This window comes from Symsagittifera roscoffensis, chromosome 9 (genome assembly GCF_963678635.1).
Source record: "Symsagittifera roscoffensis chromosome 9, txSymRosc1.1, whole genome shotgun sequence".
NCBI classification, from domain to species: Eukaryota; Metazoa; Xenacoelomorpha; order Acoela; family Convolutidae; genus Symsagittifera; species Symsagittifera roscoffensis.
Window position 1 is genome coordinate 489,261 of NC_087070.1, and position 26,713 is coordinate 515,973.

Sequence of the window (26,713 nt, forward strand, 5' to 3'; positions counted from 1 at the left end):
TTGTCTATTTACCAAGAAATGCATGTACTACTTTTGTTTGCGAACATTCTAAGAGGAAAGACCGACCTGGAATGGTGGCGATTTATAGAAATCACTGAATCAAATCGACCGAAAACAACAAGACGTTTCAACGCGAAGAACTTTCGACTTCATGAAAGCGAATCTGATTTCTGGCAACGCGCCTGCAGCCTGACAAACATATTTCACGATCACCTGAAATTGGAAGTCCTATTAAGTGACTCGTTTAAACCAAAAATATCAAGATTGTACTGGCAATTCTACGAGAAAATCTACAATGAAGTCGATACCTGCACCTGGAGAATCAACTGCGGATGCACAAGATGCCTAAACTTCAAAAAACTAAACCCATTAAACTAAAATATGATTGATCTCATAAACTTGATTCGGGAGCTAACTCCCATGGATGTATCCTAAATTCTGTCTTATTATTATTATAATTATACGTACGTTTTACCCCTCCCCGGAACTAAAGCCACTACTAATCTCCCGGAAACAAGTTTTTTCAACCACGCAGCAACGAACCTTTTGCGGGTTTTGCCTATGCCGGCCAACCCTACTCACTCTCAGAACCGACGGCTGACTAATCCCATCAACTCCTCGAACATTTCTGTAAATAAAACCCAACAAAATAAAAGATTCCTCAGAATACTACAATTGAATTGTAACAAAACATCTGGAAAAGCTCCCGAAGTTGCAGCTTTCTTAGCCCAGAATCAAATCAATATTGCTCTCTTCTAGAAAACTGAAGTTGAAAAACCAAAGTCGTAACCCCATCCTAGGTCTTTTATACTCCCTCATCCGTAAATACAGAAACAACGAGGGTGGTGGCCTCCTCAATGCATTCCACGAATCTATACAGCAGGAAGAATTTCCTTTGAATACCGGCGGTACGCTAGTGTCTATGTGTATCTGTGTGCCAGTCGGTCTTATCTGGAAGTTTGACCTTGAGGAACACGAAACACGTGGTTTTGGAATGAAGTTTAATTTTTCAAAAATTCGAATGGAGCCTGTCATGCTCAGTTTTCTCGCGACAACTGAAAACATCAAATATAAAATCAGAACAACCGAATTACAATTGCGGGAAAGTTGTCAAATAAACACAGTGGGAAATTGCTATTCGCAATTTCCGTCGTAGAAAACGAGAGTAGAGCTGTCCCATCTGATATAGGAGACAGAACAATCACAAGAGCAAATCAAGACTCAACTGAACCAGAGTGAACCTTCAATGGAAAGGTAGACAACTGAAGTCTCCCAATGGTTCAGATCCAAAACTAAATTCTTAAGTTAAAACTCATTTCCTTTGATTGGAATTCATTGTTAGAAAACTTCTCGAGTTATATTCAATTATGTTCATGCTAGAGTTATTAATTAGCTTAAATACTCTGTTTCTCAAGTGTGGTGCTATGTAAGTGCCTAAATTAATTTTCTCGAGTGCATTTTATGATAAGTACGTTGAGGTAAGGCAAGTTTTAGGTTGATCCATCTGAAATTGATCAAAGTTCCGCTGTCCAATAAAAAGTAACTTAACGGATTGTTCCGACCCTGTTTTTAACGGCGTTCTTGTATTTTGGGTATCTTGAGACCTAAGTATGGGGAGTTCTTATTTTCTAGAGTGGGGGGGGGTGTTTTGGTAGTGGCCTTTAAGCTGTAACGGGTTCGAGTCTCATGTCGCCAGTGAACCGAATTGGCTCCGACCGTTTTTGAGGTAGAAAAACACAAGAGATAGTGTCCCTGACTCTTGGGCCAATGTTTAAAGGGCCTATTTTTCTTAAGCCTCATATGTGACCGAAGTAGGCGACTGTTACATAGTGTTTTTATGGCGCTCCTGAGTGTTTTACGACATCATGACATTGGAGTCGAACCCACTTGACACAGCTCCGGGCTACATGCCAATTCTAGAGTACCGGTGGTACGGTTCAGCGGGAACGTGTAAACCTTCCGGTTGTACCGTGATAGCTTTTTAAGAAAACTTGAGAAAACTTCCTGGTACGCTCTTCGAACGAGGCTTAGCTAACCGAGTAAGGGGGGTTACTAGGGGGACAAAAACACGAGCAAAAAGACAAAAAGCGAAACAGAAACAAGAAACAAGAATAGAAAAAGGAAAAAAAAACCATAAAACAAAAAAAAGGACAGTGACTTTGACACCAGATTAGTTGGATTAAACCTTTATAATAATTAAATAGTATACCCATACTGTTTTATAAGACCGATCGTTTCGATCAACCTAGCAATCTAATCCAGTGAACCTCAATAAGGTGCCCAACGGGGGGGCGTTGTTAAGGATTTTCAGATAGCTTGCTACTTAGCTGGACAACTAGGAGACTTGACTGGAAGAGGTGACCAGCCGAGTGGGAAAGTGGTTCAAAAGGATTGAGCCGAACCACTAGGAGATTTGACTGGAAGAGGTGACCAGCCGAGTGTGAAAGTGGTTCACAAGGATTGAGCTGAACCGCTAGGAGACTTGACTGGAAGAGGTGATCAGCCAAGTGGGAAGGTGGTGCTGGTGTCAGGTGCAGTGCACGTCAAGGGGACAACCAGCACGGGACCGCTACAACAAGAGGAGGACGCACAGGGGTGTTCTCAAGTTGGACAAACGAGTATCGTTAAAATCCACATTACATTATAGGAAATAAGTGTAAAATTGGATAAGCGGAGCCCCATTGTTTTGAGGAAGTTTTTACTCAAGCAGGCCTGGAAGCAGGTCTACGGTTTTCTCTCGAGAGATTTAGCACCCGGCGCTTAAGGGAATTTTCGGCTTAAGAGGGGGGCTAAAGAGGTGGGAGGTTAGACGGGGGGCTGGTTAGGTTAAAGGTTGGTGGTTGTAAAGTGTAAAAAGGGGGGACACATTAGAGTAACTAATTGTTCGGCATCGTCGATTTAGTTACATTAGATACTTACACGCGTTGGTGATAAGAAGCGGATATCCAAATTTAACATCGAATCAAGGTAGGTTCCCTGGTCGGATCGGTAGGGGGGAACGGACATAGACAGTTTTTGTGATACCCCATAAGATCGCTAGCAGGGGGGAGGAAAACGCGTGGCAATCGGGTACCAGACGTTTTTTTGGACAAAGGTTGACATCTGTCAGCTTTGAATTTTAGGTGGGTTCATCTCTCTGTTTTTATAATTTTTACTGTTTAAATTTTTACGTCTTGGTGAGAATTTGTTTTTGGTATTTGAACGAACAGGTGATCACAAGATACCTGCGAAGAAGTTGGGGTTTCAAATTGGGGTTTCAGCTTGGGACAGTACCGAAGAAGTCTTGGGACATTGCTTTCTGGGGACGGTCTTGGATCAGTGCAGTCTTGGGACAGTCTTGGGACAGTGCAGTCTTGGGACGGTGCAGTCTTGGGACATTCTTGGGCCAGAGCAGTCTTGGTACGGTCTTGGGACAATACAGTCTTGGGACACTGGTCTTGGAACAGTGGTCTTGGGACAGTAGTCTTGGGACATTGGTCTTGGGACAGTGGTCTTGGGACAGCGGTCTTGGGACAATAGTCTTGGGACACTAGTCTTGGGACAGTAGTCTTGGGACAGTATCCTTGGGACACTAGTCTTGGGACAGTAGTCTTGGGACACTAATCTTGGGACAGTAGTCTTGGGACAGTAGTCTTAGGACAGTAGTCTTGGGACACTAATCTTGGGACACTAGTCTTGGGACAGTAGTATTAGGGCAAGGGTCTTGACACAGTAGTCTTGGGACAGTAGTCTTGGGACAGTGGTCTTGGGACACTAGTCTCGGGACAGTAGTCTTGGGACAGTGGTCTTGGGACACTAGTCTTGGGACAGTAGTCTTGGGACAGTAGTCTTAGGGCAAGTGTCTTGGGACAGTGGTCTTGGGACAGTAGTCTTGGGACACTAGTCTTGGGACAGTAGTCTTGGGACACTAATCTTGGGACAGTAGTCTTAGGACAGTAGTCTTAGGACAGTAGTCTTGGGACACTAATCTTGGGACACTAGTCTTGGGACAGTAGTCTTCGGACAGTAGTCTTAGGGCAAGGGTCTTGATACAGTAGTCTTGGGACAGTAGTCTTGGGACAGTAGTCTTAGGGCAAGGGTCTTGATACAGTAGTCTTGGGACAGTAGTCTTGGGACAGTGGTCTTGGGACACTAGTCTCGGGACAGTAGTCTTGGGACAGTGGTCTTGGGACACTAGTCTTGGGACAGTAGTCTTTGGACAGTAGTCTTAGGGCAAGTGTCTTGGGACAGTGGTCTTGGGACACTAACAAGAAGTACTGGGAGAGCACGAAGAAGTGGGGTGACGGTACTAAAGGGTCTTAGGACAGGTCGAAATAATTGAATCAAAAGCAATAGGACTAGTCGGAACGCGATACTGTTAGGATCACGAATTAGTAGAATTTTAACAAAATCTTAGAAGGAACAGTAAAGTTGTTTTTCTTTTTAATATCAAAAATTTGTTTATTTCTTAGAATAAGATTTTTGTAAATACCAATATTGTAAATATAATCAATTGTAAATAAAAATCATGAGACGGAGCAGGGTACCGGTGGCTGAAAAAAGATCTTCAGAATCAAAGACAAAATATAACTCGTCGCTACGTAAAACGATATCTATGGGCCCAAAGGTAACAAAGAAGAAATTTTCAGTTAGCATGGTCAACACGAGGAGTAATACAGAGAACAAAACAAAAGAGGGCACGGAAGGGAAACAAGCGGAACCCGCCATCGAGATTGACCTAGAAACATCAGACCAGAGTGTGGATGAGGTGGAGAAGAAGACGACGGAGTCAAAACCGATGCCGAATGCAGAAGAACCAAATCTAAAGTCCATGGAGTTCTCGCCGATAGACACTGTGGAAGACACAACGGGCAACACGCCAGAAACGGTAAAGGACGAGTCTCAAGCAAAAAGAACGTCAATTAATGAAACATTGGCAATGATGGTCGGGATGAAATCAAGAGACATAGTGGCGGAGGAACCGGAAGCTGAGAAAGGCAAAACATTTGGAACAGTTTCCACGAAAACGACAGACACAGACCAAAACGAAGACCAGGCCAGACCGGGAGCAACAGCCAACAATAGGGCAACAGCTGACCATGAAATAACAACTTCTCTTGATCTGGGCGATCTGATGGCGAAGTTAGATCAGATCGACAAGAGACTAAAGCACAGCGAGGAGGAGAGAGAGATGATAAAGAAAGAATTAAGATACAACAAACATGAGTACCTGGACAACTATTTCAATCTGGCGAAAGCGACAGAGGAAAAGCTTCAGCAGATATCAGATAAGGTGGATGCCACTGATGGACAGCGAGGCAAGAACATCAAAAAAGACATGCTAGAGATGAAGCAACAGTATGACGCAGTGAACAGCCAGTTGGGGAGTCTCGAAACGAGAATGGACACAATGAGTAGGGACCAGGCTGAGAGTTCATGTGCAATACAGGCAAAACTAGACGCCATCTTGAGAAACTCTACGTCACAGGACAGGCCGGCAGCAGAACGAACGCAAGGCAACAGAGTTGACTTCGTGGAACCACAACGGAACAAACGGCAATCAACACCGTTACCATTACCCCGGGAGGCCGCGAGTACAGCACCGGGGGGGGGGGGGGGCAAAGCGATTATGAAAAGTGGAACAGCAAACACGACGAGTGGTCCAGGGGATTCCACGACTCACATTAATGTGGGACCGGATGTCATGACGTGGGCAAGCACCTGGGAAATGATGAACAGGACACCAGAAGCCTTCGCCACCAGGAACACTGACTCGAGTGACAGAGGAAGTAACAATCAGGGAAAACTTTCAAAAAACCGAAAGAATTCAAGGATGATTCAGATGGATGCATTGACACTTGGGTAGAAGTCATGAGATTGCACTTAGAACTAGACAACTTGAACGATGAGAGGCAAGCATGCACAGCGATACTTAGCAACTTGGAAGGCACGGCGTTTAAATGCGTGGTTGCGAAGAAGGAAGAGGAACGCGACACTGCGGATAAAATCATCGAGATATTGTTGAATCGGTTCGGGTCAGGCATGAAGGGTCATCAAGCAATGATGCGATTTGAAAAGAGAAGGCGAGGGGACGATGAATCGATAGACAGGTTCCTAGATGATCTTGAGATCTTGAGACGAAGGAGTGACCCTGAACAGTCCACCAACAGAAGAAACTTTAGCATCGCCTCAAAGTTCATTAATGGGGTAAAGAGTGATGACTTGAGAGCAATGTTAGCAACATACTATACATTGTTGAAAGATACTGCACCGACTCCAGAAGAGATGAGACAGAAGTCGAGAGAGTACATGCTAATGAAACCCAAGAAATACTCATGTTCAGATATCAGGAATATGCAAGGGGGGAACCAACCACAAAGGTCGTCATGATACAAGCCTAGAAATGACATGGACAAGCAGGGCATGAAGAGTCTGGGGTACGCACCGATGAGGAGGACATGAGCCAGATGGAAGAACACGAGTACTATAGTGGCTTAATCATCAAAATAGGTGCAAGATGCTTCTTCTGCAATCAGGAGGGGCACTTCAAGATGGATTGTCCTTTGTTTTGGGAGGCGGTCAAGAACCTGAGTCACCCCAAACATAAATTGGCATTAGCGGCGGTGCAGAATCAGCGAATTAGACAAATCGAGTTTGAAACAAAAAACTTAGAAGCACCGAGTACGGAACTGCCAACGAAGACAGTGAAGGCTGTAACGCAGGTTAACAATGCGATAGAGGCCACGGCCAAGAACGCCCTAGAGGTAAATTATGAGAAAACGGCGTCAGAGGTGATCAACAAGGTGAAACAGGACCTAGCAACGAAGGAGATAGAGCAACGGTTGAAGCAAGAGATCGACAGTCAGAGATTGAATGAGATGCTAAGTTGCTCGGTGCCAGTGCCAGAAGCTGTAGCAGGGTCGACAAAGAGTGGAAATTGCAACACTCTGAAAATGGTGACAGGAAAACCATTTGGCATAACAAAAATCGGAGCCAGGATAATGTTGATAATCACTGTAGGTGGACATGAAGTGACAAGGAACTTAAGTGAACCCAGCGACCAGACAGTAATGCACATTGACGTATACGCAGACTACTTGAGTGCGATAAGCCCACAGACGACATCTAGAGCCTTGAGGGCGCTACTCACAAGAGGTGGCAGCAAGTCGGTCCGTGTGGACAACAGATACACAGAAACTTATGGTCCGCATGAGGTGATGTTGAATATAGATGGGATAAACATCTACACGAAAACAATGATAACATGTGATGAAGATCTAGTGGGACAGATCTACGTGGGCAGAGAAGAAATAAAGGTGAGATCGATTGGACACTGTGCCATGCTGGAGGAAGATGCAATGCACATCGGGACAGAGGCAGACGTATCAGCACACGTGCTTGACATAAGTGGCAAGAAGACTCACTTGCGTCGATTACTCGATACTGGAGCGGTCTTGAGTGTAATACCAATCGAAACTTGGGAGCGAATGGGCTTCAACAAAGATGCCTTGATAGACTCGAGAATACGCTTGTCAGCTGCTAACAAAGGCGCGCTGCGGGTGTTAGGCAGAACAGCAATAATAGCCCTAAATTTGGGGGAACGCAATCTGTGGATGAGCTTTCTTGTGGTAGAAAACCTAGCGGAGTCTGACCAGTTCATTTTAGGCAGGGACTTCATCAGGAACTTCGATGTAACAATTGATTTAAACAATGCGATGTTCAGGATAAGAAACGCGGATAGGAGGTACGCAATTGAACCGGTAAATTTAATAATAGCGAATGAAAATAAAGCACCGGTATTCTTGAGTAGGAGGGTGAGGCTAAAGGCGAACGAAGCGGCAACCGTAAGCTTGCGAATGAAAAATTACAATGAACTAAGTGACAACAAGCAAGTATGCATAGTCCCGAATCCTAATAGTCAAAGTGCTGCTGTTTTAGGAAGATCATTCTCGATAACCAAGAGCGGTCTCTGCGTCAGTGTCTTGTTGAATACTCTTGATATACCCATCACGATACAGAGGGGGAGGAAGCTGGGATATGCTTTACCCGTTAAAATTTGATATGAAATGACTGAAAAATCAAAACAAAGTGAGGTTGTTGATTGTCCTAATCATAGGGACAAAATTTGTATCCTCGGACGATTGAAGAAAGTAAAGGGTTCATCAGGTCTTGTGAAATCACTTAAGTCAGAGACGGACGATGGGCTATCGAGCTGTTCAAATTTTCCGGAACGGCCCACAAAAGATGAAATGAAAAGTGATAAAAACGGTTCTGCCGGAGATCGAACATTTAAGGGGCAAATTGACGGACGAACAGCTCGAAGCCATCAAGGACGTACTAGAGCGGAACGAGGAAGTTTTTTCGAGACATAAGGCAGACATCGGGTGTTGTAATTTTGTTGAGCATGAAATAGAACTTGAAGAGAATGCGGACCACACAGCGAGGGGGCGAGGCGCATCACCCCCCACAAATCAGAGGCATGTAGGAAAGAAATAGAGACATTACTAGAGTATGACATGATAGAACCATCCAAGTCACCGTGGGCGTGTGGAGTAGTGATGGCCAAAAAGAAAAGCGACCAATTGAGGTTTTGCTGTGACTTTCGGTATCTGAACTCCGTCACGGTGAAGGATGCCTATACCATACCTAGGATTGACGAGAGCCTCTCGAAGTTAGGTGACGCAAAATTTTTTACAACTCTTGATTTAGGTTCGGCATTCTGGCAGGTCGCGCTGAGGAAGCAAGACAGGGACAAAACAGGGTTCGCTTGCGAGTTGGGGCTGTTTCAATGGAAACGGTTGCCGTTTGGTCTTTGCAATGCCACAGCCACGTTTCAACGGTTGATGGCACATGCGCTGATAGGTGTGACAAAGAAGTACGGCAATCTGATAATGTGCTATGTGGATGACGTGGTAATAGCGACGCCCACACTAGAAGACCACATCGAGCGACTGGACGTGGTGTTTGCATGTATGAAGAGGTCGGAGCTAAAGTGTAAACGGTCAAAGTGCGAGATACTCAAGGATTCGATAAAATACTTGGGCAGAATGGTGGACAGGCACGGCATCAGACCGGATCCAGATGCAGTGGAAGCAGTTCTAACTTGAAAATCACCAAAAACGGAACACCAGTTGATTAGCTTCCTGGGTTTTTCGATCTACTACAGGGAATTCATCAAGGGCTATGCGGACAAGGTATACCCGATGCAACAATTAATGAGACACAAAGGCAAAAAGTTCACATGGAACAACGCAGCAGAAGAATCATTCCAGAGAACAAAGAAAGAGTTGTGCGAGGCACCGGTGTTAGGGATGCCAACGGAAAAAGGGATGTACGTGTTGGATACGGACGCGTCGGTAGTCGCGATTTCTGGAATTCTCCATCAAGAACAAGAATGGAACGGGAAGACAGTCTTAAGACCAATAGCATACGGGAGCAAAGTCTTTAGTGACACAGAAATGAAGTACGGGGCGCCGAAAGCAGAGATGTTCGCGGTAGTTACTTTTGTCGAGAAATACAGAGCATACTTAGGCAGTGAACCGTTCAAGCTGCGGGTCGACAACAGGGCACTCAGCTGGCTGAAGACGTACTCGATGGACCAGAGCTACATTGGGAGATGGATAGTTCGCCTGGATGGGTACAACATGATAATTGAGCATAGAACTAGGGACAAACATCAGAATGCCGATAGCTTGAGTAAGAAGACGGAGTTCTACGAGAGGCAGGAACAGAGGGAGGCGGACAGGCCCGAGATTAAAGATGGCTTCTCCTTCATGGACAAAGAAACGCATGACAGTCTTCCACTCACGAGATGGCTAGACAAGTCAGGCAAACCGATAGAAGATCACCCCGAATTACCAGAAGAGCCCCAAAAGAATAAAATCTTGAAGAAGAAACGAGCGATACCGATAGAGATAATGCTCAAGTCAAAAATCGTGAGAGAGACGCTCAAGGCAAAAGGTTATGATCTCAACCAGGTGGAAACGGGAGATACTCAGGTAGATGAAGACTTGTGGAGATTACTTGAGAAACTGGCAGATGATAAACCCGTGAACTTAGGAAAGAGTAGGGAGGAACCGGAAGTCACGATACTGCGAAGGAGTGAGACAGTTGGCAATGCAGACTCTCCAAGAGGAAGCGGTACTGATGGCAAAGAAGTCGTGCGGTCACTGGTTGACAATATCCCTGATAACATACTTGAGCGGACTCAGGTTAGGAAGAAGAAAGTGGCGTTTAAGGAAGAAGCTGAACACCTGGGACTAGGTCAAGAGTCCGGGGAGTGGTCCACGTCCACGGAAGAAGAAGAAACCGGAGAAGAGAAATTGTCCGGGGAGTGTGAAGAATGGGATGAAGATTCGGAAAAGAACAGCGATGATCAGGATAGTCTATGCATGATACTGGCAGAGGAGAAGATGAGACACCGCGACAGGGAGCTACAAACAGATCCCTCATCAGAAACGTACAACTCGGATGAACAAGAAGTACAAGGAGAAGAAGAGCTTGAGGAAATTGCGGTGTCGAGGAAACCATTCAGGGAACTATCATGCAACTCAAATGTCAGAACAAATCTGGGGGCAGAAGATGATATGAGGATCGTGAAGAGGATAATATGCGTGAAGCTGAATGATGATATCTACAAACCTGGGGAAATGAATGGACAGATCATGGCACTAAAGGAACATGTCAAAGCGAGATATAGGCTGTCGGACCTGATAAGAGCCCAAAAGAATGACAAGATGACAAGAAGTAACCTCTCCAAATGGATCCGGAGGGGTCCAAAGAGAAAAGGGAACTCGAAGAAGACAGCTACAAGATCTTGAGCCAGTTCTACAAAGAAAAGAAAGATTTACTCTATCACACAGCTGACGGCGTGGTAGCGTGCAAGAGAAAAGATGAGGAGAAGATTTTACACAACACAACCTCATCATATTACCACAATTGTATCAGAAGGAGGTGTTATTCAGATCGCACGATCAGATGGGGCACCAGGGGATAGACAAAGTGCAACAGAGAATACTTCACAAGTTTGATTGGCCAGGATTGAGGAAAGCTTGCGAGGGATGGGTGAATGCATGCCTGGCATGCCTGCAGGTAAAAGACCCAAGGAAGATGAAGTTCCCACTCAAGTCCGTTGAGAGCTCGGAGTTTAACGAGGTGGTGCAGATAGACCATCAAAAGATCTGCATGACGGAGTCGGGATATAACCAGATACTGGTTATAATAGATCACTTCACAAAGTTGGCAGAAGCAGTTCCGTGTCAGACAGCCTCAGCAGAGGAGACTTGTGACCACCTGATAACGCATTGGATATCACGATATGGTTGTCCAATGACTTTTCAGTCAGACAACGGCAAAGCCTTTGTGGTGGACTTGACAAAAGAATTGATGAAGAGGTCGCACAACCTACCATCCTCAGACCAACGAGCTGGTAGAGAGACAGAATAGAACGTTGGTGAATATGTTGAGGGTATACTGCTCAAGATTACATGACGGACTGGGATAAATATCTGCCGCAAGTCGTAGGGGCCTACAACAGTACGCAACACTCAACAACGGGCATCAGTCCTTTCATGATGTTGACGGGCAATGAGAGAGCAATGTCCCTGACATTCTTTTACCCGGAATACAAAGAGAAGAGAACGTCACCTCAAGCTTACGTGAAAGAAGCGATCAGGAGACAGCCGGAACTAAACGAACTCTGCAGGAGGAACACTGCGCGAGCACAAATGAGACAGCGCAAGAAATATGATGAAAAGATATTACAGGCGAAGCCATATGAAGTGGGCCAGTACGTGTGGGTCTTCCAGAATGTCATACCGCCCAAAGGGACAAAGAAACTACTTAATAAATGGAGAGGACCATTCATGATAACGGAAGTTCATCAACAAGGACGGTTCTACCGCTTGAGTACGGGGCGAACAGCACATTATGAAAATCTGAAGCATCACGTCCCATCCCCAGAGTACTGGTGTATACCACAGGACATGGAGAGACTTGAGTACCTACTGGTGGAGCCAGCGTGTGAAGTGAACGAAAGAGGCACCAGAGAGAAAAATGCTGGCAACGTGAACTTGAGTTTGGATGACAATGAAAAGATAGAAGCGGACTCTGAGGCGGAATCCATTGTGGAAGAAGACTGGAACGATCCGGAGCAGGGTGAGGTGCCGAAGTGGACAGAACCAGACTTACCAATACCAGCGTGGACAAGGAGTGGCAATCGCAAACGGACAGGCATGAGGTACAACAGGTACGGAGATGATTTCCTGATTGATAAAATACAGCCCGATGACCTAAGCAAAGAGCTACTAATTGTGGGCGAAATGGCAGCCGATGATGAATGGCAAATTATCAAGGATAATGAACTCTATCCGCAGGAAGACTACTCGACACCAAAACGGGAGACAGATTTGGAACAGAGCGAGATAGAGAGGAGGGAGAATACGAACTTGAGGATATTAGAATGGATGCTCGATGTCAAGAACGGAAGCGGCGAAGGACAAAGCATACAACAAATTGACGTATCAGCGGGAAAGCACATGAAAACTGAGGATCCCCTCTTCGGCTGGACAGCAACAGACAGGCCGCTCGAGATTCCACCAGATAATTTAGACCCAGCACCATCGACGGGGACGTCGATAAATGTTTTTCTCCGGGGAGTGGGAGTAGGACTTACCCACACCGAAAAATTGATGATAAAAAAACTCAGGGAAGTGAGAGAAACGAGCGGACTGGAACTGGATGGGAAGGAGGCTGAGCCTACCATAGGACGGAAATTCAAAACGAAGTTTGAAATACCCAACGAATACTCGGAGAACGTCCTGATAACGGATAGCGACTTCATTCTGTCAGACAGGAATAGCGCAATCTGTATCACGGCGGATATGAGTTTCAAATCAAGACTTGAGGCCGACTTTAAGAGAGAGTACCAGAACGTGGAGTTTCTGTTTAGACAGAGACCGGGGCTGGGAGGAATGGCTGCGCTTCCACCATCAGTAGCACAAGTCCCAGGCAAATACATGTGCTTCTTGGTGACGAGGGTCAGTGAAAGGAACACGATCGATCCTGAACACGTGATGTTGGCACTAACGAAACTGCGGGACTTCATGATCGAAAGAAGAATAACAGAGGTATCAATGCCGGTCTACGACCCGAACAGGGGCAAACTGAGCCCAAGGGAACTATATGCTATCCTACACGTGGTCTTTGCGGAAACGGAGATAATGGTACATCTGCACAAGAAATACTACCTGAGTATCGCCTAAGTCAGGTACATGGGGGTCTTGAGTTGGGCATAAAGGGATCTCAAGTTAGGTGTTGGGGTACGGAACAGGTAAAAGGATCTTAAAAGTGATTGGCATGACAATTAAATTTTAAATGATTGATGGTGCTAAAACATAAAATGAATCTGCATGCTCTTAGAAAACTTCCAATTGAATTATTTTAGTAGAACGAAAAGGATAAGGTTTTAACTATAATGGCAGGGGGGGTTTTAGGTTAGGAACATAGCATGTCAGTCTAAAGATCAGGTTTTATTTTCAGATTGATTTGGTAAAGTCAAATTGACTACCCAACTATACTCAACTGAAAGAAAAAGAAGGTCTTCAACGAACCCACAGTCAAACAACACTCGAAGAAGTTAACTTTCAAGCACTCAAGTTGGTACGCTAGTTCTCAAGTTGGTACGGTAATTCTCAAGTTGGTACGGTAAATCTCAAGTTGGTACGGTAAATCTCAAGTTGGTACGGTAAATCTGAAGTTGGTACGTGCGCAAGATCATCCAGAAAAATGGCAGATCGATTTTGGAAATCCATGCCCGCGGCTCTGAAGAGGCCCACGCTTGATGAGCTATACAGACGCCTGAGGGATCTGGAGTACACCCAAGTGGATGAGGGAATGGCGGTGATGCTGAACACCATCCTCCAATTGGAAGAGCAGGGCGAATGCAGGGAGTCTGCAACAGAAGCGATTCTAATGGTCGGCTACACCACTGATGGAATATCCAACCAAGAGCAAACCAGATGGTTGTCTTGGAATGTGGATGGAGGAGTGAGGGGATTCGACTTGGCGAGGAATCCTGGCTTGAGCAATAACACCGAGTATGGCGCAGGGGAGTTCCCACTACCAATCAGACCATCAGCAAGATCAGCGGGCCAGAGCACGAGTAAGACACCATCTATGACGCGAGCACAACAAACGGAAGAGGCGTATCCGGACCTCAGTAGTCTGAAAAGAGAACTTGAGAGGACACAGAGGGAGAGGAACAAGGCGAACCTCGACCGGTATCAAGCGAAGCTCGAGAGAGATCAGGCGAACCTGGAGAGAGACCAGGCGGTCATCGAAAAGGACCAAGCGCGGAGGGAACTTGATATGCTGAAGGCCGAGCATCAGCAAGAACGAAGGGTGCGAGAGAATGCCGCGAATTGGGAACAGCTGAAGTCGGAACTTGAGAGAATCCAGCAGCGACAGCGCGAGCTCGACATGCAAAAGGGAGCCAGGCCCAAGGAGCGAATGGCCGCCGGTTCAAGACCAGAGTCACGTATGGAGGTGGATGAAGCTCCCAGATCGAAGGGACGGTTTAACCTTGACCGCGCGGCTCAGGAACACATGAACGAAGGGTTGGAGGTATGGATACCGACTGAGTCAACGTCCTCCCTGCGTGGCCTAGAGACACAACCGATACGCCCATTGATGGACGTCGCACTGGCGAGGTATACTCCGAGTTCAACCCCGAGCAGCAGTCAGGTGAGCGGCAGCTCGTCACGTCTGAAACAATTGAACGAGAGACTACAACTAAGAAATCGTGAGAGTCCAGCAAGAGTGGAGCTACCCCCGACTTGGAGGGAGCAACCGATCAGGAGTGTGGTAATCTCAAGTTACAAGAAGAACACGGAGGGCAGGTACCACAGGCACAATCGCATGGATTGGAGCACAGCACAAAGAGTCAAGAGGGATTGCTTTCATGACGCGGCATGGGTGGAATACCACACGCAGCCACGTGTACCAGAGGGTGCGGTCCACGTAATCATAGGGACAGCCTGCTGCGGGTGCTGACCAGGATTCAATCGCATTGGCAGACTGGGATCTTGAGTTTCGCCGGTTGATGGCACATGCGCTGATAGGTGTGACAAAGAAGTACGGCAATCTGATAATGTGCTATGTGGATGACGTGGTAATAGCGACGCCCACACTAGAAGACCACATCGAGCGACTGGACGTGGTGTTTGCATGTATGAAGAGGTCGGAGCTAAAGTGTAAACGGTCAAAGTGCGAGATACTCAAGGATTCGATAAAATACTTGGGCAGAATGGTGGACAGGCACGGCATCAGACCGGATCCAGATGCAGTGGAAGCAGTTCTAACTTGAAAATCACCAAAAACGGAACACCAGTTGATTAGCTTCCTGGGTTTTTCGATCTACTACAGGGAATTCATCAAGGGCTATGCGGACAAGGTATACCCGATGCAACAATTAATGAGACACAAAGGCAAAAAGTTCACATGGAACAACGCAGCAGAAGAATCATTCCAGAGAACAAAGAAAGAGTTGTGCGAGGCACCGGTGTTAGGGATGCCAACGGAAAAAGGGATGTACGTGTTGGATACGGACGCGTCGGTAGTCGCGATTTCTGGAATTCTCCATCAAGAACAAGAATGGAACGGGAAGACAGTCTTAAGACCAATAGCATACGGGAGCAAAGTCTTTAGTGACACAGAAATGAAGTACGGGGCGCCGAAAGCAGAGATGTTCGCGGTAGTTACTTTTGTCGAGAAATACAGAGCATACTTAGGCAGTGAACCGTTCAAGCTGCGGGTCGACAACAGGGCACTCAGCTGGCTGAAGACGTACTCGATGGACCAGAGCTACATTGGGAGATGGATAGTTCGCCTGGATGGGTACAACATGATAATTGAGCATAGAACTAGGGACAAACATCAGAATGCCGATAGCTTGAGTAAGAAGACGGAGTTCTACGAGAGGCAGGAACAGAGGGAGGCGGACAGGCCCGAGATTAAAGATGGCTTCTCCTTCATGGACAAAGAAACGCATGACAGTCTTCCACTCACGAGATGGCTAGACAAGTCAGGCAAACCGATAGAAGATCACCCCGAATTACCAGAAGAGCCCCAAAAGAATAAAATCTTGAAGAAGAAACGAGCGATACCGATAGAGATAATGCTCAAGTCAAAAATCGTGAGAGAGACGCTCAAGGCAAAAGGTTATGATCTCAACCAGGTGGAAACGGGAGATACTCAGGTAGATGAAGACTTGTGGAGATTACTTGAGAAACTGGCAGATGATAAACCCGTGAACTTAGGAAAGAGTAGGGAGGAACCGGAAGTCACGATACTGCGAAGGAGTGAGACAGTTGGCAATGCAGACTCTCCAAGAGGAAGCGGTACTGATGGCAAAGAAGTCGTGCGGTCACTGGTTGACAATATCCCTGATAACATACTTGAGCGGACTCAGGTTAGGAAGAAGAAAGTGGCGTTTAAGGAAGAAGCTGAACACCTGGGACTAGGTCAAGAGTCCGGGGAGTGGTCCACGTCCACGGAAGAAGAAGAAACCGGAGAAGAGAAATTGTCCGGGGAGTGTGAAGAATGGGATGAAGATTCGGAAAAGAGCAGCGATGATCAGGATAGTCTATGCATGATACTGGCAGAGGAGAAGATGAGACACCGCGACAGGGAGCTACAAACAGATCCCTCATCAGAAACGTACAACTCGGATGAACAAGAAGTACAAGGAGAAGAAGAGCTTGAGGAAATTGCGGTGTCGAGGAAACCATTCAGGGAACTATCATGCAACTCAAATGTCAGAACAAATCTGGGGGCAGAAGATGATATGAAGATCGTGAAGAGGATAATATGCGTGAAGCTGAATGATGACATCTACAACCCTGGGGAAATGAATGGACAGATCATGGCACTAAAGGAACATGTCAAAGCGAGATATAGGCTGTCGGACCTGATAAGAGCCCAAAAGAATGACAAGATGACAAGTAACCTCTCCAAATGGATCCGGAGGGGTCCAAAGAGAAAAGGGAACTCGAAGAAGACAGCTACAAGATCTTGAGCCAGTTCTACAAAGAAAAGAAAGATTTACTCTATCACACAGCTGACGGCGTGGTAGCGTGCAAGAGAAAAGATGAGGAGAAGATTTTACACAACACAACCTCATCATATTACCACAGTTGTATCAGAAGGAGATGTTATTCAGATCGCACGATCAGATGGGGCACCAGGGGATAGACAAAGTGCAACAGAGAATACTTCACAAGTTTGATTGGCCAGGATTGAGGAAAGCTTGCGAGGGATGGGTGAATGCATGCCTGGCATGCCTGCAGGTAAAAGACCCAAGGAAGATGAAGTTCCCACTCAAGTCCGTTGAGAGCTCGGAGTTTAACGAGGTGGTGCAGATAGACCATCAAAAGATCTGCATGACGGAGTCGGGATATAACCAGATACTGGTTATAATAGATCACTTCACAAAGTTGGCAGAAGCAGTTCCGTGTCAGACAGCCTCAGCAGAGGAGACTTGTGACCACCTGATAACGCATTGGATATCACGATATGGTTGTCCAATGACTTTTCAGTCAGACAACGGCAAAGCCTTTGTGGTGGACTTGACAAAAGAATTGATGAAGAGGTCGCACATTGCTCAAGCACACTCGACAACCTACCATCCTCAGACCAACGAGCTGGTAGAGAGACATAATAGAACGTTGGTGAATATGTTGAGGGTATACTGCTCAAGATTACATGACGGACTGGGATAAATATCTGCCGCAAGTCGTAGGGGCCTACAACAGTACGCAACACTCAACAACGGGCATCAGTCCTTTCATGATGTTGACGGGCAATGAGAGAGCAATGTCCCTGACATTCTTTTACCCGGAATACAAAGAGAAGAGAACGTCACCTCAAGTTTACGTGAAAGAAGCGATCAGGAGACAGCCGGAACTAAACGAACTCTGCAGGAGGAACACTGCGCGAGCACAAATGAGACAGCGCAAGAAATATGATGAAAAGATATTACAGGCGAAGCCATATGAAGTGGGCCAGTACGTGTGGGTCTTCCAGAATGTCATACCGCCCAAAGGGACAAAGAAACTACTTAATAAATGGAGAGGAAGTTCATCAACAAGGACGGTTCTACCGCTTGAGTACGGGGCGAACAGCACATTATGAAAATCTGAAGCATCACGTCCCATCCCCAGAGTACTGGTGTATACCACAGGACATGGAGAGACTTGAGTACCTACTGGTGGAGCCAGCGTGTGAAGTGAACGAAAGAGGCACCAGAGAGAAAAATGCTGGCAACGAGAACTTGAGTTTGGATGACAATGAAAAGATAGAAGCGGACTATGAGGCGGAATCCATTGTGGAAGAAGACTGGAACGATCCGGAGCAGGGTGAGGTGCCGAAGTGGACAGAACCAGACTTACCAATACCAGCGTGGACAAGGAGTGGCAATCGCAAACGGACAGGCATGAGGTACAACAGGTACGGAGATGATTTCCTGATTGATAAAGTACAGCCCGATGACCTAAGCAAAGAGCTACTAATTGTGGGCGAAATGGCAGCCGATGATGAATGGCAAATTATCAAGGATAATGAACTCTATCCGCAGGAAGACTACTCGACACCAGAACGGGAGACAGATTTGGAACAGAGCGAGATAGAGAGGAGGGAGAATACGAACTTGAGGATATTAGAATGGATGCGCGATGTCAAGAACGGAAGCGGCGAAGGACAAAGCATACAACAAATTGACGTATCAGCGGGAAAGCACATGAAAACTGAGGATCCCCTCTTCGGCTGGACAGCAACAGACAGGCCGCTCGAGATTCCACCAGATAATTTAGACCCAGCACCATCGACGGGGACGTCGATAAATATTTTTCTCCGGGGAGTGGGAGTAGGACTTACCCATACCGAAAAATTGATGACAAAAAAACTCAGGGAAGTGAGAGAAACGAGCGGACTGGAACTGGATGGGAAGGAGGCTGAGCCTACCATAGGACGGAAATTCAAAACGAAGTTTGAAATACCCAACGAATACTCGGAGAACATCCTGATAACGGATAGCGACTTCATTCTGTCAAACAGGAATAGCGCAATCTGTATCACGGCGGATATGAGTTTCAAATCAAGACTTGAGGCCGACTTTAAGAGAGAGTACCAGAACGTGGAGTTTCTGTTTAGACAGAGACCGGGGCTGGGAGGAATGGCTGCGCTTCCACCATCAGTAGCACAAGTCCCAGGCAAATACATGTGCTTCTTGGTGACGAGGGTCAGTGAAAGGAACACGATCGATCCTGAACACGTGATGTTGGCACTAACGAAACTGCGGGACTTCATGATCGAAAGAAGAATAACAGAGGTATGAATGCCGGTCTACGACCCGAACAGGGGCAAACTGAGCCCAAGGGAACTATATGCTATCCTACACGTGGTCTTTGCGGAAACGGAGATAATGGTACATCTGCACAAGAAATACTACCTGAGTATCGCCTAAGTCAGGTACATGGGGGTCTTGAGTTGGGCATAAAGGGATCTCAAGTTAGGTGTTGGGGTACGGAACAGGTAAAAGGATCTTAAAAGTGATTGGCATGACAATTAAATTTTAAATGATTGATGGTGCTAAAACATAAAATGAATCTGCATGCTCTTAGAAAACTTCCAATTGAATTATTTTAGTAGAACGAAAAGGATAAGGTTTTAACTATAATGGCAGGGGGGGTTTTAGGTTAGGAACATAGCATGTCAGTCTAAAGATCAGGTTTTATTTTCAGATTGATTTGGTAAAGTCAAATTGACTACCCAACTATACTCAACTGAAAGAAAAAGAAGGTCTTCAACGAACCCACAGTCAAACAACACTCGAAGAAGTTAACTTTCAAGCACTCAAGTTGGTACGCTAGTTCTCAAGTTGGTACGGTAATTCTCAAGTTGGTACGGTAAATCTCAAGTTGGTACGGTAAATCTCAAGTTGGTACGGTAAATCTGAAGTTGGTACGTGCGCAAGATCATCCAGAAAAATGGCAGATCGATTTTGGAAATCCATGCCCGCGGCTCTGAAGAGGCCCACGCTTGATGAGCTATACAGACGCCTGAGGGATCTGGAGTACACCCAAGTGGATGAGGGAATGGCGGTGATGCTGAACACCATCCTCCAATTGGAAGAGCAGGGCGAATGCAGGGAGTCTGCAACAGAAGCGATTCTAATGGTCGGCTACACCACTGATGGAATATCCAACCAAGAGCAAACCAGATGGTTGTCTTGGAATGTGGATGGAGGAGTGAGGGGATTCGACTTGGCGAGGAATCCTGGCTTGAGCAATAACACCGAGTATGGCGCAGGGGAGTTCCCACTACCAATCAGACCATCAGCAAGATCAGCGGGCCAGAGCACGAGTAAGACACCATCTATGACGCGAGCACAACAAACGGAAGAGGCGTATCCGGACCTCAGTAGTCTGAAAAGAGAACTTGAGAGGACACAGAGGGAGAGGAACAAGGCGAACCTCGACCGGTATCAAGCGAAGCTCGAGAGAGATCAGGCGAACCTGGAGAGAGACCAGGCGGTCATCGAAAAGGACCAAGCGCGGAGGGAACTTGATATGCTGAAGGCCGAGCATCAGCAAGAACGAAGGGTGCGAGAGAATGCCGCGAATTGGGAACAGCTGAAGTCGGAACTTGAGAGAATCCAGCAGCGACAGCGCGAGCTCGACATGCAAAAGGGAGCCAGGCCCAAGGAGCGAATGGCCGCCGGTTCAAGACCAGAGTCACGTATGGAGGTGGATGAAGCTCCCAGATCGAAGGGACGGTTTAACCTTGACCGCGCGGCTCAGGAACACATGAACGAAGGGTTGGAGGTATGGATACCGACTGAGTCAACGTCCTCCCTGCGTGGCCTAGAGACACAACCGATACGCCCATTGATGGACGTCGCACTGGCGAGGTATACTCCGAGTTCAACCCCGAGCAGCAGTCAGGTGAGCGGCAGCTCGTCACGTCTGAAACAATTGAACGAGAGACTACAACTAAGAAATCGTGAGAGTCCAGCAAGAGTGGAGCTACCCCCGACTTGGAGGGAGCAACCGATCAGGAGTGTGGTAATCTCAAGTTACAAGAAGAACACGGAGGGCAGGTACCACAGGCACAATCGCATGGATTGGAGCACAGCACAAAGAGTCAAGAGGGATTGCTTTCATGACGCGGCATGGGTGGAATACCACACGCAGCCACGTGTACCAGAGGGTGCGGTCCACGTAATCATAGGGACAGCCTGCTGCGGGTGCTGACCAGGATTCAATCGCATTGGCAGACTGGGATCTTGAGTTTCGCCGGTTGATGGCACATGCGCTGATAGGTGTGACAAAGAAGTACGGCAATCTGATAATGTGCTATGTGGATGACGTGGTAATAGCGACGCCCACACTAGAAGACCACATCGAGCGACTGGACGTGGTGTTTGCATGTATGAAGAGGTCGGAGCTAAAGTGTAAACGGTCAAAGTGCGAGATACTCAAGGATTCGATAAAATACTTGGGCAGAATGGTGGACAGGCACGGCATCAGACCGGATCCAGATGCAGTGGAAGCAGTTCTAACTTGAAAATCACCAAAAACGGAACACCAGTTGATTAGCTTCCTGGGTTTTTCGATCTACTACAGGGAATTCATCAAGGGCTATGCGGACAAGGTATACCCGATGCAACAATTAATGAGACACAAAGGCAAAAAGTTCACATGGAACAACGCAGCAGAAGAATCATTCCAGAGAACAAAGAAAGAGTTGTGCGAGGCACCGGTGTTAGGGATGCCAACGGAAAAAGGGATGTACGTGTTGGATACGGACGCGTCGGTAGTCGCGATTTCTGGAATTCTCCATCAAGAACAAGAATGGAACGGGAAGACAGTCTTAAGACCAATAGCATACGGGAGCAAAGTCTTTAGTGACACAGAAATGAAGTACGGGGCGCCGAAAGCAGAGATGTTCGCGGTAGTTACTTTTGTCGAGAAATACAGAGCATACTTAGGCAGTGAACCGTTCAAGCTGCGGGTCGACAACAGGGCACTCAGCTGGCTGAAGACGTACTCGATGGACCAGAGCTACATTGGGAGATGGATAGTTCGCCTGGATGGGTACAACATGATAATTGAGCATAGAACTAGGGACAAACATCAGAATGCCGATAGCTTGAGTAAGAAGACGGAGTTCTACGAGAGGCAGGAACAGAGGGAGGCGGACAGGCCCGAGATTAAAGATGGCTTCTCCTTCATGGACAAAGAAACGCATGACAGTCTTCCACTCACGAGATGGCTAGACAAGTCAGGCAAACCGATAGAAGATCACCCCGAATTACCAGAAGAGCCCCAAAAGAATAAAATCTTGAAGAAGAAACGAGCGATACCGATAGAGATAATGCTCAAGTCAAAAATCGTGAGAGAGACGCTCAAGGCAAAAGGTTATGATCTCAACCAGGTGGAAACGGGAGATACTCAGGTAGATGAAGACTTGTGGAGATTACTTGAGAAACTGGCAGATGATAAACCCGTGAACTTAGGAAAGAGTAGGGAGGAACCGGAAGTCACGATACTGCGAAGGAGTGAGACAGTTGGCAATGCAGACTCTCCAAGAGGAAGCGGTACTGATGGCAAAGAAGTCGTGCGGTCACTGGTTGACAATATCCCTGATAACATACTTGAGCGGACTCAGGTTAGGAAGAAGAAAGTGGCGTTTAAGGAAGAAGCTGAACACCTGGGACTAGGTCAAGAGTCCGGGGAGTGGTCCACGTCCACGGAAGAAGAAGAAACCGGAGAAGAGAAATTGTCCGGGGAGTGTGAAGAATGGGATGAAGATTCGGAAAAGAGCAGCGATGATCAGGATAGTCTATGCATGATACTGGCAGAGGAGAAGATGAGACACCGCGACAGGGAGCTACAAACAGATCCCTCATCAGAAACGTACAACTCGGATGAACAAGAAGTACAAGGAGAAGAAGAGCTTGAGGAAATTGCGGTGTCGAGGAAACCATTCAGGGAACTATCATGCAACTCAAATGTCAGAACAAATCTGGGGGCAGAAGATGATATGAAGATCGTGAAGAGGATAATATGCGTGAAGCTGAATGATGACATCTACAACCCTGGGGAAATGAATGGACAGATCATGGCACTAAAGGAACATGTCAAAGCGAGATATAGGCTGTCGGACCTGATAAGAGCCCAAAAGAATGACAAGATGACAAGTAACCTCTCCAAATGGATCCGGAGGGGTCCAAAGAGAAAAGGGAACTCGAAGAAGACAGCTACAAGATCTTGAGCCAGTTCTACAAAGAAAAGAAAGATTTACTCTATCACACAGCTGACGGCGTGGTAGCGTGCAAGAGAAAAGATGAGGAGAAGATTTTACACAACACAACCTCATCATATTACCACAATTGTATCAGAAGGAGGTGTTATTCAGATCGCACGATCAGATGGGGCACCAGGGGATAGACAAAGTGCAACAGAGAATACTTCACAAGTTTGATTGGCCAGGATTGAGGAAAGCTTGCGAGGGATGGGTGAATGCATGCCTGGCATGCCTGCAGGTAAAAGACCCAAGGAAGATGAAGTTCCCACTCAAGTCCGTTGAGAGCTCGGAGTTTAACGAGGTGGTGCAGATAGACCATCAAAAGATCTGCATGACGGAGTCGGGATATAACCAGATACTGGTTATAATAGATCACTTCACAAAGTTGGCAGAAGCAGTTCCGTGTCAGACAGCCTCAGCAGAGGAGACTTGTGACCACCTGATAACGCATTGGATATCACGATATGGTTGTCCAATGACTTTTCAGTCAGACAACGGCAAAACCTTTGTGGTGGACTGGACAAAAGAATTGATGAAGAGGTCGCACATTGCTCAAGCACACTCGACAACCTACCATCCTCAGACCAACGAGCTGGTAGAGAGACATAATAGAACGTTGGTGAATATGTTGAGGGTATACTGCTCAAGATTACATGACGGACTGGGATAAATATCTGCCGCAAGTCGTAGGGGCCTACAACAGTACGCAACACTCAACAACGGGCATCAGTCCTTTCATGATGTTGACGGGCAATGAGAGAGCAATGTCCCTGACATTCTTTTACCCGGAATACAAAGAGAAGAGAACGTCACCTCAAGCTTACGTGAAAGAAGCGATCAGGAGACAGCCGGAACTAAACGAACTCTGCAGGAGGAACACTGCGCGAGCACAAATGAGACAGCGCAAGAAATATGATGAAAAGATATTACAGGCGAAGCCATATGAAGTGGGCCAGTACGTGTGGGTCTTCCAGAATGTCATACCGCCCAAAGGGACAAAGAAACTACTTAATAAATGGAGAGGAAGTTCATCAACAAGGACGGTTCTACCGCTTGAGTACGGGGCGAACAGCACATTATGAAAATCTGAAGCATCACGTCCCATCCCCAGAGTACTGGTGTATACCACAGGACATGGAGAGATTGAGTACCTACTGGTGGAGCCAGCGTGTGAAGTGAACGAAAGAGGCACCAGAGAGAAAAATGCTGGCAACGAGAACTTGAGTTTGGATGACAATGAAAAGATAGAAGCGGACTATGAGGCGGAATCCATTGTGGAAGAAGACTGGAACGATCCGGAGCAGGGTGAGGTGCCGAAGTGGACAGAACCAGACTTACCAATACCAGCGTGGACAAGGAGTGGCAATCGCAAACGGACAGGCATGAGGTACAACAGGTACGGAGATGATTTCCTGATTGATAAAATACAGCCCGATGACCTAAGCAAAGAGCTACTAATTGTGGGCGAAATGGCAGCCGATGATGAATGGCAAATTATCAAGGATAATGAACTCTATCCGCAGGAAGACTACTCGACACCAGAACGGGAGACAGATTTGGAACAGAGCGAGATAGAGAGGAGGGAGAATACGAACTTGAGGATATTAGAATGGATGCGCGATGTCAAGGACGGAAGCGGCGAAGGACAAAGCATACAACAAATTGACGTATCAGCGGGAAAGCACATGAAAACTGAGGATCCCCTCTTCGGCTGGACAGCAACAGACAGGCCGCTCGAGATTCCACCAGATAATTTAGACCCAGCACCATCGACGGGGACGTCGATAAATATTTTTCTCCGGGGAGTGGGAGTAGGACTTACCCATACCGAAAAATTGATTATAAAAAAACTCAGGGAAGTGAGAGAAACGAGCGGACTGGAACTGGATGGGAAGGAGGCTGAGCCTACCATAGGACGGAAATTCAAAACGAAGTTTGAAATACCCAACGAATACTCGGAGAACATCCTGATAACGGATAGCGACTTCATTCTGTCAAACAGGAATAGCGCAATCTATATCACGGCGGATATGAGTTTCAAATCAAGACTTGAGGCCGACTTTAAGAGAGAGTACCAGAACGTGGAGTTTCTGTTTAGACAGAGACCGGGGCTGGGAGGAATGGCTGCGCTTCCACCATCAGTAGCACAAGTCCCAGGCAAATACATGTGCTTCTTGGTGACGAGGGTCAGTGAAAGGAACACGATCGATCCTGAACACGTGATGTTGGCACTAACGAAACTGCGGGACTTCATGATCGAAAGAAGAATAACAGAGGTATGAATGCCGGTCTACGACCCGAACAGGGGCAAACTGAGCCCAAGGGAACTATATGCTATCCTACACGTGGTCTTCGCGGAAACGGAGATAATGGTACATCTGCACAAGAAATACTACCTGAGTATCGCCTAAGTCAGGTACATGGGGGTCTTGAGTTGGGCATAAAGGGATCTCAAGTTAGGTGTTGGGGTACGGAACAGGTAAAAGTATCTTAAAAGTGATTGGCATGACAATTGAATTTTAAATGACTGATGGTGCTAAAACATAAAATGAATCTGCATGCTCTTAGAAAACTTCCAATTGAATTATTTTAGTAGAACGAAAAGGATAAGGTTTTAACTATAATGGCAGGGGGGTTTTAGGTTAGGAACGTAGCATGTCAGTCTAAAGATCAGGTTTTATTTTCAGATTGATTTGGTAAAGTCAAATTGACTACCCAACTATACTCAACTGAAAGAAAAAGAAGGTCTTCAACGAACCCACAGTCAAACAACACTCGAAGAAGTTAACTTTCAAGCACTCAAGTTGGTACGCTAGTTCTCAAGTTGGTACGGTAATTCTCAAGTTGGTACGGTAAATCTCAAGTTGATACGGTAAATCTCAAGTTGGTACGGTAAATCTGAAGTTGGTACGTGCGCAAGATCATCCAGAAAAATGGCAGATCGATTTTGGAAATCCATGCCCGCGGCTCTGAAGAGGCCCACGCTTGATGAGCTATACAGACGCCTGAGGGATCTGGATTACACCCAAGTGGATGAGAGAATGGCGGTGATGCTGAACAGCATCCTCCAATTGGAAGAGCAGGGCGAATGCAGGGAGTCTGCAACAGAAGCGATTCTAATGGTCGGCTACACCACTGATGAAATATCCAACCAAGAGCAAACCAGATGATTGTCTTGGAATGTGGATGGAGGAGTGAGGGGATTCGACTTGGCGAGGAATCCTGGCTTGAGCAATAACACCGAGTATGGCGCAGGGGAGTTTCCACTACCAATCAGACCATCAGCAAGATCAGCGGGCCAGAGCACGAGTAAGACACCATCTATGACGCGAGCACAACAAACGGAAGAGGCGTATCCGGACCTCAGTAG